The sequence below is a fragment of the Giraffa tippelskirchi genome, chromosome 7 (assembly GCF_054371585.1).
Source record: "Giraffa tippelskirchi isolate mGirTip1 chromosome 7, T2T-mGirTip1v1.2.pri, whole genome shotgun sequence".
Taxonomy (NCBI): domain Eukaryota; kingdom Metazoa; phylum Chordata; class Mammalia; order Artiodactyla; family Giraffidae; genus Giraffa; species Giraffa tippelskirchi.
In genome coordinates, this window is record NC_137281.1 from 141220433 (window position 1) to 141239209 (window position 18777).

At 40.9% G+C, this 18777-nt stretch overlaps 1 protein-coding gene across 14 annotated transcripts in view; it reads left to right on the top strand.

Annotated features, from left to right (window-relative positions):
* EXD2 (exonuclease 3'-5' domain containing 2) overlaps nt 1-18777 on the top strand; it is a 107310-nt gene that overhangs the window by 34578 nt on the left and 53955 nt on the right. For 4 of the 14 annotated variants that reach the window (XM_081513532.1, XM_081513528.1, XM_081513522.1 and 1 more), the window contains exon 3: nt 10471-10562. The exons of 4 other annotated variants lie outside the window; for them this stretch is intronic. The gene's annotated coding sequence lies outside the window, so the exon portion shown is untranslated. Of the gene's footprint in view, nt 1-10470; nt 10563-10992; nt 11108-11586; nt 11671-12563; nt 12649-18777 lie in introns of those variants that run through there. 6 more of the 14 variants (XM_081513531.1, XM_081513521.1, XM_081513519.1 and 3 more) reach the window with 4 other exon arrangements.

Genomic DNA, 18777 nt, shown 5'->3' on the forward strand with positions numbered 1-18777 from the left:
TCTGCAGGGGCCAGGAGGGGAGTGACTTGGGAGCTAGGGAGGAAGTCTGATGTCTGCTTCTGAAGTACACTTTTAACCAATTATTGTGTTTTTAGTCCTAACTTTACCCCTACTTCTTCTTCTTCTTTTTTTTAAATTTATTTTTGACTGTGCTGGGTCTTTGTTGCTGCTCAGGCTTTTCTCTAGTTGCGGTGAGCAAGGGCCCCTCCTTGCGGTGAACAGGCTTCTCATTGCCATGGCCTCTTCCGCTGCAGAGCATGGGTTCCAGGTTACGCAGGCTTCAGCAGTTGCAGTTCTAGAACACAGCTCAATAGGTGTGGTGTATGGGCCCAGTTGCTCTGCAGCATGTGGGCTCTCCTGAGATCAGGGATCAAACCTGTGTCCCCTGCATTGACAGGTGGTTTCCCCACCACTGAGCCACCAGGGAAACCCCTACCTCTGCTTCTTGAGGTACCTGGTGCTGCCCATTTTCAAGCCTTTCAGTGGTTCTTTGGGGGCAAATCGGGCTTTCTCTTGGCCTGGTCTGTTGATAGATGATGACTTTGCTAAGTCAGTTCCCACCATCCTTCTACTTTCCAGCTTCCAAAATGTTAGCGATTTCATCTCCTCTTCTGTAAGAGATCAACCATATGAATTGACAAATAGCCATTCCATGTATGACAACAGAACACTGACCCAGAACCTCCACAGCAACCGGCTTAGGAGGCCAGGTGGTTAGCATCTAACTGGCATGAGAATGGTCAGAATTTATCAATGAGTCGGCTTCCTTATACCTTGCCCCCACTTCCAATACAGGACCAAACAGAGAAAGCCAAATCAATCACATAAGAAGCCTGACTTCCAGTTAGCCCATCCGTAACTTCCCCAGGACAGTGACCTCCATTCAGAATAGATCTAAAGCCTTCTCGTTTTTTCATTGTAAAGATTCCCCAATTCTCTGCCTGCCTTTGAGTCTTTGCCAAACACAAGTGATGGTGGCTGACTCCTTCCTATAGCAAGTTCTGAATAGCTTCTGCTTTTTTTCTCATTTAGAGGGTTTTCACTTTTTTGACTACATCTTTTTACCTTGAAGGTTTGTGTTTTCCCATTTTTAAAGAGAGATTTCAGGAAGAAGCGGAGTTACATATGGTTCAATCCATCATTTAACTGGAGGTCTGTTTCTGTGCTCTTTTCTCTGTGACCTAGATGTTAGAGTCTACCCTACTCTTTACCCCCAGCTCCAGAACGCCCCGAATACCGTTTGTCTTTTCCTCCTGCAAACCTGGATGCAAAATTCAATACCTATTCAAATTCCTCTAATGAATCTCCTGGAACAAAAGCATTAGAGAATGATACAGATGTTATGGACACCTACCTATGAGGAAGAGAAGATGAGGTTGCATAACATGCACACACTCCTCATAAGGAACTTAAAATCCCATCTCTGAACATTTTAAACACTCTTTCTCTCCCACAGTCTCTCCTCCCAGATGTCTTTCTCCCAGCAAGATTCAGCCTTTCAACCCCTGTTGTTAGATGAACTTGTCTCACTGTGGGGGTATATGTGTCTCACCCTTACTCTAAGGGGCCTTCATGAATATCTTCTAAATGAATATGGGCATCTTTCTCAAGAGGTAGTCTCATTCCAGTTGCTTAGGAGAAAAAAGAATTCTGATTCTCTAAACCACCAAGAAAGAATACCTTTTCTCACTTGTTGACAATAAAGTCTTTTTGCGTTTCCAGCTAGCTTGTAAGCTTCTTGAGTGCATAGCTGCATATTTTTATAATCTGTATAATACCTAAAATATTAGAAAAGTTTATAGAAGGGATCAGTGGGCAGAAAGGAATGATAGAATTTCAATGGAAGGAAACAGGATATTGAATAAGCCTATTAGTGGTTCCCTCTAAGTTTTGACCTTTATCTTCAACACAGTAAACAAACCGAATAAATGGTTTCCACATTTGTTGTGCATCTACTGGGCACTGTATTCAGCAGATTTTAGTTGACCTGTGTGGTATGCATTCATTATTAGTATCTTTCATTTCCTGTATCACTTAAGGATTGGGTTCTATTGATAGTAACAAAGATGACTACATGACTTAAAAAAATTAATTTTCTCTTGTAAAAGAAGTCCAGAAGTAGGTAGTTTAGGGTTAGTACAGAAACTGCAGAAGACATCAGAAGTCCAGGCTTCTTCCACCTCTCCACTCCCCCTTTCTAGGCACCTGGCTTCCATCTTCAAGGTAGCACTGTGGTGGCAGGGGGGCTATGGAGCTCTAGCCATCAGGTTTTAGTCTCAGCAAGAAAGAATAATAATGATAAAATCACCCCCAACCACCAAAAAGGACCTTTTTAAATAACTTTACCCAAAGTCAAATGCAAAAACTTATTTATAACTTGTTTATACCTCATTGGCCAGAACTTAGTCACATGGCCACCATACCTATTCACAATGGAGACAGAAAAGTGTATTATTTAATACATTTAATACACTGACTACTGTTACTAAGTAGAGAGGAGAATGGATATTGGGTAGGCCACTAGCACTTTTGCCACAGTTCCTCTTGAATTTTCTGTACATGACATCCCAGTGCTTGGCATTAAGTTGTCCTTGGAATCAATTAATTACATTTCAGATAAATCAAGCAGTTCACAGCATGATCTCTCTCTCTCTCTTTTTTGTGACTAATTGACTTTATTTATAGAACAGTTTTAGATTCAGAGAAAATTCTGATAGAAAGTACAGAGTTCCCATATGCCTTCCCCCCAACCCCTACAGTTCAGTCCAGTCAGTCAGTCATGTCTGACTCTTTGCAACCCCATGGACTGAAGCACTTGAGGCTTCCCTGTCCATCACCAACTCCTGGAGCTTGATCGAACTCATGTCCATCGAGTCGGTGATACCATCCAACCATCTCATCCTCTGTCATCCCCTTCTTCTCTTGCCCTCAATCTTTCCCAGCATCAGGGTCTTTTCCAATGAGTCAATTCTTCACATCAGGTGGCCAAAGTATTGGAGTTTCAGCTTCAGCATCAGTTCTTCCAATGAATACTCAGGACTGATTTCCTTTAGGATTGACTGACTTGATCTCCTTGCAGTCCAAGGGACTCTCAAGAGCCTTCTCCAGCACCACAGTTCAAACATATCAATTCTTTGGCACTCAGCTTCCTTTATAGTCCAGCTCTCACATCCATACATGACTATTGGAAAAAATATAGCTTTGACTAGATGGACCTTTGTCGGTAAAGCAATGTCTCTGCTTTTTAATATGCTGTCTAGGTTGGTCATAGCTTTTCTTCCAAGGAGCAAGTGTCTTTTAATTTCATGGCTGCAGTCACCATCTGCAGTGATTTTGGAGCCCCTCGAAAAATAAAGTCTCTCACTGTTTCCATTTTTTCCCTGTTTGCCATGAAGTGATGGGACCGGATTCCATGATCTTAGTTTTTTGAATGTTGAGTTTTAAGCCCACCCCACACAGCTTCCCTATTATACTATTAACATCTTCCACTGGTGTGGTATGTTTGTTACAACTGATGAATTGTAACTGATGAAACCATATTGACATTATTACTAACTTAAGTGCATAGTTTAGGATTCTCCCGTGTTGCACAATTCTTTGGGTTTTGACACATGCATCATGTCATGTATCCACCATTACAGTACCATACAGAATAGTTTCACTGCCCTAAAAATCCTCAGTACTCCCTCCACCTATGCATCCTCTCTTCTTCCCCACCACTGGGTGGCCCTCTGGCCACCACTGATCTTTTTACTGTCACCATATTTTGCCTTTTCCATAATGTCATGTACAGTAGTTGGAATCACACAGTATGTACCCTGCTCAGATTGGTTTCTTTCACTTATCAACGTGTATTTAAGATTAATTCTTGTGGGTTGGTAGTTTTTTCCTTTTTGTCATTGAATAATATTTGATTGTATGGATGTAACACAGTTTGGTTACCCATTCACCTGTTGAAGAACATTTTGGTTGCTTTCAATTTATGGCTAAAGCTGTTGTAAACATTTATGTGCAAGTTTTTGTGTGGATTAAGTTTTCAACTCATTTGTGTAAATACCTAGGAGCACGATTGCTGGATTGAGTGGCAAAACTATGTTTAACTTTGTTAAGAAACTGACAAATCATCTTTAGGAGCAGCTGTACCATTTTGCATTCCAGCCGGCAATGAATGAAAGTTACTGTTGCTGGGTATCCTCAGCAGCACTTGCTGTTGTAGTGTTTGGATTTTAGCCATTCTAATAGAATTTAGTGATTCAATGAAGTACTGGTATCTCATTATTGTTTTAATTTACAATTCCCAAACAACAGGTAAAGTCGATAATCTTTTCATATGCTTACTTGGATATCATATAACTTCTTTGAGATGTCTATTCAGATCTTTTGCTCACTTTTTAATTGGGTTGCCTGAAATGTGAAGTCAAGTGGGCCTTAGGAAGCATCACTACGAACAAAGCTAGTGGAGGGGATGGAATTCCAGTTGAGCTATTTCAAATCCTCAAAGATGACGCTGTGAAAGTGCTGCACTCAATATGCCAGCAAATATGGAAAACTCAGCAGTGGCCACAGGACTGGAAAAGGTCAGTTTTCATTCCAATCCCAAAGAAAGGCAATGCCAAAGAATGCTCAAACTACTGCACAATTACACTCATCTCACACGCTAGTAAAGTAATGCTCAAAATTCTCCAAGCCAGGCTTCAGCAGTACGTGAACCGTGAACTTCCGGATGTTCAAGCTGGTTTTAGAAAAAGCAGAGAAACCAGAGATCAAATTGCCAACATCTGCTGGATCATCGAAAAAGCAAGAGAGTTCCAGAAAAACATCTATTTCTGCTTTCTTGACTATGCCAAAGCCTTTGACTGTGTGGATCACAACAAACTGTGGAAAATTCTTAAAGAGATGGGAATATCAGACCACCTGACTTGCCTCTTGAGAAACCTGTATGCAGGTCAGGAAGCAACAGTTAGAACTGGACATGGAACAACAGACTGGTTCCAAATAGGAAAAGGAGTACGTCAAGGCTGTATATTGTCACTCTGCTCATTTAACTTATATGCAGAGTACATCATGAGAAATGCTCGGCTGGAGGAAGCACAAGCTGGAATCAAGATTGCCAGGAGAAATATCCATAACCTCAGATATGCAGATGACACCACCCTTATGGCAGAAAGTGAAGAAGAACTAAAGAGCCTCTTGATGAAAGTGAAAGAGGAGAGTGAAAAAGTTGGCTTAAAGCTCAACATTCAGAAAACTGAGATCATGGCATCCAGTCCCATCACTTCATGGCAGATAGATGGGCAAACAGTGGAAACAGTGGCTGACTTTATTTTTCTGGGCTCCAGAATCACTGCAGATGGTGATTGCAGGCATGAAATTAAAAGACGCCTACTCCTTGGAAGGAAAATTATGACCAACCTAGACAGCATATTAAAAAGCAGAGACATTATTTGCCAACAAAGGTCCGTCTTGTCAAGGCTATGGTTTTTCCAGTGGTCATGTATGGATGCGAGAGTTGGACTATAAAGAAAGCTGAGCACAGAAGAATTGATACTTTTAAACTGTGGTGTTGGACAAGACTCTTGAGAGTCCCTTGGACTGAAAGCAGATCCAACCAGTCCATCCTGAAGGAGATCAGTCCTGGGTGTTCATTGGAAGGACTGATGTTGAAGCTGAAACTCCAATACTTTGACCACCTGATGGGAAGAGCTGACTTACTGGAAAAGACCCTGATGCTGGGAAAGATTGGGGGCAGGAGGAGAAGGGGACGACAGAAGATGAGATGGTTGGATGGCATCATCGACTCGATGGACATGGGTTTGGGTGGATTCCGGGAGTTGGTGATGGACAGAGAGGCCTGGCGTGATGCAGTTCATGGGGTCACAAAGAGTCAGACATGACTGAGTGACTGAACTGAACTGAGTTTCAAAAGTTCTCTCTATATTCTATATAACAGTCCTTTATTAAATATGTATTTTGCAGAGATTTCCTCCAAGTCTCTGACTTGTCTTTTCATTTTCTTGTCTAAAACATTTTTGAAATAAAGTTGTTCATTATATTTTCTAATTTCTTGTATCTCTCTTGTACTTTGTTATGTTCCCCCTTCTAGTCCTAACATTATTTATTTGTTGCTGTTTCTCTTCTATCTGGATCAGACTCACAGAACTTTTTTCACTAGTGCTTTCAAAGATCTGGGCTTCCCTTGTGGCTCAGCTGGTAAAGAATCCACCTGCAATATGGGAGACTTGAGTTTGATCCCTGGGTTGGGAAGATCCCCTGGAGAAGGGAAAGTCCACCCACTCCAGTATTCTGGCCTGGAGAATTCCACGAACTGTATAGTCCATGGGGTCACAAAAAGTCGGACAGGACTGAGTGACTTTCACTTTCAAAGATCTAATCTTAGTTTCGTTGGCCATATGAATCATGTCTTTTTCTATTTTATTAATTTATTCTCTGATTTTGTTATCCTCTTCCTTCTAGTACTTTGAATTTATTCTCTGGTTTCTTTCTAATGTATTAGCCGGTCACTTATATAATTGATTTTCAGTATTTCTTATTTTCTAGTGTAAAAAGCATATGTTATCTGTTTACATGTATCATGTGAATTTTCTAAATATGTATAGTATTTTTTTACTTCTCAAATCAAATATTATGCATTTTAATTGGGATTTCTTCTTTTAACCTCTAGTAAGATTTTTAAAAAATTCTCCAAATATATAGAGTTTTTAAAAATAATTATTTTATTATTGATTTTTAACTTAAGTGTAATGTGGTCAGGGAATGAGATCTGTATTCTCTGACCACATCACACTTAAGTTAAAAATCAATAATCAAATTATTATTTTTAAAACTCCATATATTTGGAGGGGGCTTCCCTGGTGGCTCAGACAGTAAAGAATCTGCCTGCAACACGGGAGACCTAGGTTCAATCCCTGGGTCTGGAAGATTTCCTGGAGAAGGGAATGGCTACCCATTCCAGTATTCTTTCCTGGAAAATTCCGCGGACATAGGAGCCTGGCAGGCTATTGTCCATAGGGTCGCAAAGAGTTGGACATGATTGAAGTGGCCTAGCACTAGCACATATTTGGAGAATTTTTTTAAAATCTTAGTAAAAGATTTTTTATAGCATTTTTCTCTGTGGTCACAGAATGAGAGCTGTATTCTCTGACCACATTACAATTAAGTTAAAAACAATACAAAAATGATTATTTTAAAAACTCCATATATTTGGATAATTTTTAAAATATTTTACTGAAAGATTCTTTACAGCATTTTTTTAAATATGTAGAAAGTTGTTCAATGACCTAAATCAAAATTAATTTCCTTAAATTTTCTTTGTTTTTAAAGTATGTGCTCTCTCAAAATGCTGGGTGCAAGATTTCTATACATATTCCTTTCCCTGGTGGCTCAGACAATAAAGAATCTGCCTGCAATTACTGATGTGTCTTAGATGTTTTTTCTTATTTAAGTGTGCAGTAGGCTGAATGTTTTGTGTCCTTTGAAAATTCATATGTTGAAAAGTAACTCCCAACATAATGGTATCAGGAAGGGGAGGCCTTTGGGAAATGATTAGGACATGAGGGTGGAGTCATCATGAGTAGGATTAGTGCCTTATAAGGGAGACCCAAGAGAGCTCCTTATCTCTTAGGCCAAGTGAGGACACAGTCTGGTCCTGGTCTATAAACCAGGAAGTAGGCATTCACCAGACAATAAATCTGTTGGCACCTCAATCATGAACTTTTCAGCCTCCGGGACTGTGAGAAGTAAATTTCTGTTGTTTATAAGCTGCCCATCCAATAGGGGCTTCTCTGGTGGCTCAGACAGTAAAGAATCGCCTGCAATGCAGGAGACCTGGGTTTGATCCCTGGGTTAGGAAGATCCCCTGGAGGAGGAAATGGCAACCCACTCCAGTATTCTTGTCTGGTGAATCCCTTGGACAGAGGAGTCTGGGGTCAACAGGGTAGCAAAGAGTCAGACAAAACTGAAGCAACTTAGCACAGTCAATAGTAATTTTTAATTACAGTACAAAGGGACTAAAACAAAGAGTGAGATACTAACAAGTTGATTGGAAATTATTTATGCACAGATGGAGCTTGTTGACTGTACCTTAAATGTAGAGTGATTGCTTAGGGATATAGACAGCTTATTATGGGATTCTTCAAATGATGTATCCTTCCATTCTAATTTCTATCTTTTAAAATGATACCGATATTTGTCTCCTCTCCTGTTCTTTTTCTTCTTTGGTCTTATAAACTTTTCACTCCTTTACCTTCATTCTAAATAAAAGCCCCACACACAACACAAAAAAACCCCACTCTTTATTGAAATATAAATGCCTTCAGAAAAGTGTCCACAAACATGCAACCTGAACACACATGTACATCAGCACTCAGATTAAGAAACAGAACATTATTAGCGAGAAGCTCCCATGTTCTCTTCCAGAGTCATTACTCCACTAAGAGTAATCGCTATGTTTGTTACCAAACAAAACTTCTGTCCACTCACCTGTGCACAGTAAAGTCAATCTACTGACACAGGGTTGTAGTGGAGGAAAGGGCAGCATTTATTGCAGGGCACCAAGCAAGGAATCTAGGTAGCTAGGACTCAAAAGATTTGAACTCCCTGATTGGCTTTCAGGGAAGAGTTTTTAAAGACAGGTTGAGGGAGAGAGGTTGGGAGGTGCGTGATCATCTTGTGGACATTCTTCTGATTGGTTGGTGATGAGGTAATCAGGAGTCAACATTATCAACTTTCTGTTCCAACTGGTCTGGGATCTAATGCTTATAGCAGTATATAGTTAACTTCTTCACCTGCTAGGGGTTTTGGTATCTGCAAAATAGCCCAAAGGACATACCTTAGAATATTATCTATAACCTTTGTTATCCAGTTTCTAAGTCATGTCCGACTCTTTGAGACCCCATGGACCGCAGCACACCAGGCTTCTGAGACCTTCACCGTCTCTTGGAGTTTGCCCAGACTCATGTCTATTGAGTCGGTGATGCCATTCAACCATCTCATCCTCTGTCGCCCCCTTCTCCTCCTCCCTTGAGGAGTAACTAAAGGTCCTTGACTTTGTTTAATGGCTAAACTTATTATTTTGTCTTGCTTGACTGTTTCCCCTTCTTTCTGCATTTTCTCACTTCTCTGATTAATTTTATTCTTTAGAATTAAGGTAAAGTGTAGAAGGCTAAAGTTTTTCTACAGGCAAGAGGCAGGCAGAGAACATGGGGAGCAAGGAGTTCTGTCCTTGGAAGGCCCAGTAAGGTCCTGCTTGGTTACACATGGACTTCTAACAGCATGGATATTTGCATAGTTTCCAATTTAGTGCTATTACCAAGTATAAGCATAAGCTTTTTTTGTGCATGTCCTTTAAGTGAACATATGTACACATCTTTGGCTATGCATAGATTCAGCTTTCGCTGATCCTGCCAAACAGTTTAACAAAGTGATTGGGCCAATTTATGTTCCCTTCAGTAGCCTGAGAGTTCTGTTTGCTCCACAGTCTTGCCAGTACTTTGTATTTTCTCTCTTTTTCATTTTAGCCTTTCTGGTGGGTATGTAAGGGCTTCCCAGGTGGTGCTAGTGGTAAAGAACCCACCTGTCAAAGCAGGAGACTTAATAAACATGAGTCCGATTCCTGGTGGCGAAGATCCCCTGGAGGAGGGTATGGCAACCCACTCCAGTTTTCTTGCCTGGAGAATTCCATGGTCAGAGGAGCCTGGGAGGGTACAGTTCATGGGGGTCACAAACGTTAGACATGACTGAATGGCTGAGCATGCACGCACATACGTGGGTGTGTAAAGGTGTCTCACTGAGGTTTTTTTAAAAAATATGTTATTTGTGGGATCTTCATCGCCACATGCCAGATCTTTCATTGCGGCATATGGGCTCTAGTTGTGGTGCGAGGGCTTGCTCCATGGCATGTGGGATCTTAGTCCCCAGAACTGGATGGACCACAACCCCTGAATTGCAATACAGGTTCCTAATCATTGAACCACCCAAGAAGTCCTTCACTGAGGTTTAATTTCCATTTCCCCTTTACTTTTTTGTTTTTTAGGTGTTTCAGGATGGGGGAGATGAAAATGCAGGGGGTTAATGCTGTATATCTGCCAGAAAATTTCCCTTAATGGGTAATTACCTAATGGAACTTAGAACCTTTTCTGCTGTACTGGAAGCCACACGATGTAGCCATGAGGGCAACAAGCTTTGCAATCAGATATACTGTTTTGATTCCCAGCTCCAATTCTTACTTGCTGAATTTCTTTGAGAAATTTATTTAACCTTTCTCTACATTATGTAAAATGGCACTAATAATAGTACTGTCTCCTGAGATTATGAGGATTAAATGAGATAAAATATGTAAAACGTTTTGCAAAGTTCCTAGCACACTATTAGCATAGAGTCCCCAAATGGCAGCTATTATTATCCCTTATATTGTTTATGCACATCTCATTTCTCCTATTTTATACATTCTAGGACAAAGCAACAGCACATAGCACACAGAAGGTGCCTCACAAGTGACAATTGCTGATAAAGACTGGATGAAAATTTTTTAATATAAACGGAAGGTATTGTGGTTCTTGTTATAAAAGACGGCATACGTATTATAGTGGATATAATATAAAAGGCACTTCTAATGAGGAATGTATTATTTAAACAAATGTCTCTTCTGTTTACCTTCCTCATTTAACAGCTAAGAAAATCAGTGCGGTGGAGAAACACCACCGGAGCTAATTAGTAAGGACAGTTAGTTAGAAATCCCATATTGCATTTGTGACAGTTCCAGAGGCTTCTTTCCTTAAAACCAAGACAAACAAAAATATCACCCAGGAAAAAAAAAAAAAAGCACCACGTATCCGAAAAGATGTTAAGCCTTTCCGATTTTAACAGAGCTTTTGTTCAGCACTGGAGAAACTGGTAAGGCCCCAACGGCCCCAGCTGCTTCCGTACAAGATGGCGTCGCCCACTTGTCCACTCCTGCTTGGGTTACGTCACGGAACCGGAAGTGGTTTCCGTCCTAGAGGATTCGGGTGGGTTCCCGCAGGTGGTCACAGAGGTTCCAGATCTTCAGCGTGGGGTGCCGCAGGTGTTCGGGTCGGGTCCAGGGCCGCAGGTAAGTGAGGCTCGGCGGCCGGCGAGGCTTTTCTCCGGGTCTGTGCGAATGGTGGAGGCGGTTTTCCGTGGAGATTGAGGAGAGGGCTGGAGATACTGGCGATGTCACCGTGCGCGGGGGCGAATGATTGCAGGGACCTCGTTGTCCCCGAGCGACTTGGCCCTGCCCCTCTCCCCGCCTTCCTCGCCGGTGGCGGGGGCAGTTCAGCACCCAGGTGCGCCGCGAGGGCTGTCACCTCGATCGCTGGCTCCCGGTGGCCTTCCGGGGCCGCCTCCTCGGACCCGCGTCTGCTCTCTTTAAGGATTACCTACCAAACCTTCCTGGCTTCTTGACCCAGTTAGCTACAAAGGACGCACCGCTCGCAACATCTGGCAGCTCCTTAGGCGCTGCGTGTTGCACGCGTCCACAGATAAAGAGTTTCGTCCCCTCGATTCGTGGGGACCTACGCCCGCCCCCATTGTTACCACCTCTTTCTTCCCAGACCACACCCGCTCCTATGGACCTTGCTGGGAGGCGCCTCTTTTTCTTTTCGCAACCCTGGAATATAGATCCGGACTAGAACCGTAATGATGATTTATTACAGAATTGCTAACCTGCTTGTTAAAATATGAAAGAAACCTAAACTTTTATAAGCTTTTGATATATTAATGGACACAGACTTCCAAACTCATTCCTTGAAAACACGAAAATATTTACACCGTAGAACTGCACTGAAAGGTTTTTTAATACCAAAGTTACGAAGTTGGAGAAAAAAGTGACTTAAGAGAAGGGAAGGAATTATAAATTTTGGTCAAGTTGAGTTTGTTTTTTAAAAATATATTTATTCTTTTATATTTATTTTAGCTGTAGTCCATACGTAGTGAAAGTGAAGTCGCTCAGTCGTGTCCTACTCTTTGTGACCCCATGGGACTTTAGCCCACCAGGCTCCTCCGTCCATGGGATTCTCCAGGCAAGAATACTGGAGTGGGTTGCCATTTCCTTCTCCAGCGGATCTTCCTGACCCGGGGATCGAACCCAGGTCTCCCTCATTGCGGGCAGACGCTTTAACCTCTGAGCCACCAGGGAAGCCCTAGTCCATACATACATACCGTCATGTCAAAATTTACACAAAATAGATCCTCTTTGACCTCTTTCTATCTCCATCTTTTCTTTTTTAATCTTTTGCCCCAAGGTAAAAACTGTTCTCAGTTTGGCGTGTTTTTTCTGTTTCTTTTTGTTTCCATTTATTGATATATGTTTGTACAGATAACGTGTGTAAAATATCGTGTTAAACTTTTACCAATGTGGTGTACTGTACCTCTTCAACAACTAAACTTCTTATGCTTAAAAATTGGTCTTGGAACTTTTTCTTTGTTAATATGTAGACATCTGCCATATTTGTTCTACTTGCTCTGTAAATTCCAGAACATGTTACAATCCCATAATATGTGAGATTCCATAGGTTGCTTAGTTTTTCAGTCTTAGGCACAGGGCGGCAGAGAACATCCTCCCACAGCGTCTGTGAGCTTGAGTGAGCATTTCTCAAAGATAGAAACCAGCAGGTGGACTTGCTGGGTGGGAGGGTATGGATATTTAATGCCAAACTGCCCACCAGCAGTGTATAATAATATCTATTTTCCCAGCTCTTTTAAACATTTGATGGTGTCAGCCTTTTTTGCTTTTGCCAATCTGATGGGTGGGGAATGATTCTAATTTGGTGTTTTAATTTGTATTTCCCTGGTTATTGGTGAGACTGAGCATCTTTTCATGATTGTCGGCTATTTGTATTCCTTCCTCTTTAGAGAAATGCCTCATTTCTTTTGGGTTGTCTGGTTATATATGGTAATGTTTTATATATTAATCTTTTGTCATTCATATACGTTGGAAATATTTATTCCCAACATTTTGAAGTTGTTTCTTATCTCTTAACCATGTGGCATATTTGTAGAATCAAAGTTGTAAATTTTATGTTTAAATGTATCAGTCTTTTACTTTGTGTATTTAGTGGGCTTTCATTCCTAATCCCAGTGGTTCTCAAATGGGAGCTGTTTCGCTTTCTGGGAGCCACTTGGCAACATCACAAGATGTATTTTGCTTGCCATCCAGTGGGTAGAAGCCAGGGATGCTGCTAAACACCCTACAGTGCGCAGGAAAGCCCTTAAGCAAAGAATTTTTCTGGCCTAAAATGTCAGTAGTGCTGAGGTTGAAAAACCCTGTTCTACCTTGAGGCTGCGTTTTCTCTTACGACCATGTTTTCTCCTGTAAGTTGTTATATGTTAGAGTTTTTCTCTAATTCCTTTGTCTGTGTGTCAGAAAGAGAGAGAGAGCAAGAATGGTGTGTGCCTTTTTCTTGTTTTCCACGCAGTGCCACTCTGAATATCAGTCCATCCTTGACCCATTAATCTAAAATACCACATTTATCATGTACTAATGTCTCACTCACACAGTGTCTTTTCTGTATGCTCTTCTGTCGTATGTCCTAATTTTCTATTTTGCTGGGCCAATACCATAGCATTCTACATTAAATATATATTATACTTTGGTATCTAGTGATAGTCCCTCATGATTATTTTTATTGTTATTTTATTGGAGGTCATACTTTATCAGTTCACGTACTCATTATTTAATCAGTGTTTTGGGGGTAGTCTTACAGTTTCTTTCCCAGATTAATTTTAGAATCAGCTTGCCAAGGAGTTTTTTTTTTTTTTAAGTGGCTTTATGGTGGTGGTCTAAATGGGAAGCAGTTGGGGGGGCCTTCCCTGGTGGCTCAGTGGTGAAGAATCTCCCTGCCAATGCAGGAGACATGGGTTTGATTTCTGGATTGGGAAGATCCTTTGAAGAAGGAAATGGCTACCCACTCCAGTATTCTTGCCTGGGAAATCCCATGGACCGAGGAGCCTGGTGGACTACAGTTCATGGGGTCCCAAAAAAGTCAGACACGACTTGGTGACTACAACAAAATGGGAAGGAAATCTAAGAGATAGTGGGCATATGTATACATATGACTGATACACTTTGCTCTACAACAAGAAACTAACACATTGTAAAGCACCTGTACTCCAATAAAAATTAATACAAAAATAATTGCATTTAAAAAATAAGATGGTCTTATTGAAATGTAATTCACATAATTTGTTTTTTAAAGTACACTATTCAGTGATTTTTTAGTATATTTCCAGTTAAGCAGCCATTGCTATAACCTAATTCTATTTTATTTTTAAAAGTTTATTTATTTGGCTGTGCTGGGCTTAGTTGCAGCATGTGGGATCTAGTTCCCCAACCAGGGATCAAACCCTGGCCCCCTGCATTGAGAGTGCAGAGTGTTAGCTACGGGACCACCAGGGAAGTCCCTACAGCCTAATGTTTGGACATTGTTATCATCCCCCAAAGAAAGTTGCTTCAGTCATGTCCGACTCTTTGAATGGACTCTAGCCCACCAGGCTCCTTTGTCCATGGGATTATCCTGGCAAGAATACTGGAGTGGGTCGCCGCTCCCTTCTCCAGGGATCTTTCCCACCCAGGGATCAAACCCGCGTCTTCTGCAGCTCCTGCATTGCAGGTGGATTCTTTACCACTGACCCACCTGGGAAGCCCAAAGAAGCCTATACCTATTAATCAATACCCATTCCCCAATACCCTAGCCCTGTGCATACTCAGTTGCTTCAGTCGTGTCCGATTCTTTATGACCCTATGGACCATAGCCTACCAGGCTCCTCCGTCCATGGGATTCTCCAGATAAGAATACTAGAGTGGGTTGACATTTCCTCCTCCAGGGGATCTTCCTGACCCAGGGATCGAACACAGTTCTTCTGCATTGCTGGCAGATTCTTTACTGTCTGAGCCATCAGGGAAGCTGCTAGCCCTAGCCCTAGACAGTCACTAATCTTTCTGCCTTTATAGGTCTAAGTATTTTGTATAAATGGAATCGTACAATTTTTGTACAATTTTGTGATTGGCTTCTTTCACTTGGTATAATGTTTTTAAGGTTCATCCATGTTGCAATGTGTATCAGTACCCATTCATTTTATCGCTGAATAAAATTCTGTTCCATGGTGTATTTGTTTCCTAGGGCTACAGTATTGAAGTAATGAAAAGTGGATGGCTTAAAATAACAGATGTATTCTCTCACAGCCTTGGAGGCTATAAAGTCCAAAATCAAGTTGTCAGCAGGAGTGCATTCTCTCAGGTCTCTACGGGGGAATCCTTTCCTGCCTATTTCTAGCTTCTGACATTGCCAGCAGTCCTTGGCATTGTTTGGCATTCCTTGGCTTGCAGCTGCGTAACTCCCAACTTCTGCCTCTGTCTTCACCTGGCCTTCATCCCAGAGTGTCTATCTTCACGTCGTAATTCTCTCTGGGAAAGTCTGTCTGAATCTTTTCTCCCCTTCATATAAGGACACTGGTTATTGAATTAAAGGCCCACTCCACTCCAGCAGGACCCTGTTTTAACTTAATTAAGTATGCAGAGGCCATTTCCAAATAAAGTCACATTCATAGGTAATGGGAGTTAGGACATTAACATATCTTTTGGGGGAATCACATAACATTATGGGTATACCCCATTTTATTTATCTATTCATCAGCTGATGGACATTTGAGTTGTTTCTACTTTGGGCTATTATGAATAATGCTGCTATGAACTGTTGTGTGGACATATGTTTTCATTCCTCTTGGATATATACCTAGAAGTGGAGTTGCTGGGTCATATGGCAACTCTATGTTTAATCATTTGAGCAACTGCCAGATTATTTTCCAAACAGCTGTACCATTTTATGTCAACAACAACAGTATATGAGGATTCTAATTTCTCCACATTATTGCCAGCACTTATTAGCTGTCTTTTTAATTAGAGCTATCGTAGTGGATGTGAAGTGGTATCTCATTGTGGTTTTGATTTGCATTTCCCTAATAGCTAATGTTGAGCATCTTTTCACGTGTTTATTGGCCATTTGTGTATGTTCTTTGAAGAAATATCTATTCATATCTTTGCCTGTTTTAAATTGGTTGTTCTTTTTATTATTGAATTGTAATAGTTTTTTATATCTTCTAGATACATGCCCTCATGAGATAGATGATGTGAATATATTTTCTCCCATCCTGTGGCTTTTTTTCACTTTCTTGATAGTCAATTCATTAAAAAAAATTTTTTTAATTAAGTTTGCATTTAGTTTACATTATTCTGAGTATTTCTTTTTTCACTCCCCCCATTAATTATTTTTTTATTTTGGCTGCGTTGGGTCTTCATTACAGCATGCAGGCTTCTCTAGTTGCGGCATGCAGGCTCTAGAGCACATCTGGAGTATTTCTGTAAAACATCTTCTCTTCTTTATTAAAGAAAAATACACTAATTATAGTACCTTCTGTAGAGGATTGTTAAAAGGATTAAATGAGTAATGTATTCATAAATATACAGGCATATGTGTGTAAAGAGCCTGGCACTTGCTAACGTGCTCTATAAGTGACACCTGTTACATCCCTGCTCTTCCAGACTTCTTCTGTATCTTCTGTAAGGTTTTCTTGTTTCTTCGTATTCAGCTCAGTTCAGTTCAGTTGAACTTACATATTTCTTGTTGAGTTTATACTTATGTTTGTGTGTATATGGTTGTTGTTTAAAAACATATGGCTTGTAGTTGTAAGAATAAGGTAGTTGTAAATAAGAATAAGGTATATTTCTATTATGAATGAGATTTTCTTCATGTTTTTATAATGGGTTTGGGAAGCTATTAGTTTTCTATTCATCACACTTTCAAAATTCTAAGTTGTGACTTGTTTACTAATCCAGGTTGTTCTGACGCCACCATTCTGTTAGGAACTGATATTCTTTTCCATTCTGCCTTCTTCTGCCCTGATTTGAATCTTACCTTGGCTCTGCTATTGTGAGTCTTAATCTAATGGGTCTGCCTGCTCTAGCCTTGCCCTCATCCAATCTAGCACACACATAGTGACTGTAGTGTTCTCTGAAATATGAGCCTAAACTTGTCACTTCGCTTATGTTATTGGCTCTCCATTACCTGTAAGGTTTTATCTTACCAGGTAGTATAGGGCTTCTCATGACTTGACCTGCATCTCTTCCTTCTAGCATCATTCCTCTCTTTCTCCTTACTTACACATTATGCTCTAGCACAGTGCTGTCCAGTAGAAATATCATGTGAGCCCTATACATAATTTAAAGCTTTCTACTAGCCACAGTAAGAGTATAAAAAGAAACAGGTGAACTTAATTTTAACAGGTTTTATTTAACCTAATAGATCCAAAATATCATTTCAATGTGAGACATAAAAAATCAGTATGAAATTACTTGAGATAGGAAGTATAATAGAGGTTACCGAGGGCTGGGGAGGGAGGAATGGGAAATTACTGTTTAATGGTACAGAGTTTGTTTGGGATGATGAAGTAGTTTTAGAAATGAATAGAGGTGGGACTTCCCTGGTGGCTCAGTGGCTGGGAATCTGCCTCCCAAGGCAGGGGACACAGGTTTTATCCTTGGTGGGGGAACTAAGATCCCATAAGCTGCTGGACCACTAAGCCTGTGCGCCACAACTAAGACCTGACACAGCCAAATAAATAAATATTAAAAAAAAAAAAAGAAATGGATAGTGGTGATGATTGCATAACCTTGTGAATGCAGTTATGCCACTGAATGGTACTCTTAAAAATGTTAAAAGGTAAATTTTGTGTTATGTATGTTTTACTACAATGAAATAAAAGGTCACCTTAAAAATCAATATGGAAGGGCTTCCCTGGTGGCTCAGTGGTGAAGAATCCACCTGCCAGTGCAGGAGACATGGGTTCGATCCCTGGTCCGGGAAGATCCCACATGCTACAGAGCAGCTAGGCCTGTGTGCCACAGCTTTGGAGCTTGTGCTCTAGAACCTGGGAGCTGCAGTTGCTGAAGCTTGAGTGCCCTAGAGCCCGTACTCTGCAACAAGAGAAGTCACCGAGATGAGAAACCCTCACACTGTAATGAAGAGTAGCCCCTGATCGACATAGCTAGAGAAAAGCCCGTGCAGCAGCTTAGACCCAGCACAGCCAAAAATAAATATTTTAAATCAATATGGAAATTATCAATAAGATAGTTTTTATTTTTTTAAAAGAGTCAGAATTCAGAATTTTGCACTTATGGTACATGTTCAATTTGCTTGAACTTTTCCACTTGTACCATGATGCTTCGTGCCTTTCATATATTTGCACGTGCTGTTGTTCCCTCTGCCTGGAGTGCCCTTCTGTCTGCCTGGTGCACCTAGAGAATGCTTGCTCGTTAAAAAAAAATTTTTTTTTAATTTTAAAATGTATTTATTTATTATTATTATTTTTGGCTGTGCTGGGTCTTCGTTGCAGCATGCAGACTTCTCTAGTCGGGGCATGAGGGCTTAGTTGCCCTGAGGCATGTGGGGTCTGAGTTCCATGACCAGGGATTGGAAGGCTTATCCTTAACCACTGGACCCCCAGGGAAGTCCCCAGTTTGCTCATTTTTAACACCAGTACCAGTCTCAGAGCTCACCCCTCTCAGCAACTGTTTCTCTTAGTAATTCCCACTCTTCCTCTTGGCCACCCTGGACTCGTGTGTGCTTCTGTGGTTTGTATTACCTCACTATGTTGCAAATTGTTCAGTACACCCATTTCTCCTTTTCTGAATCCTGCATTTTTGAAAGCAGATTAGCCTTTTAACTCTTTTTACCCAGAGTCTGGCAC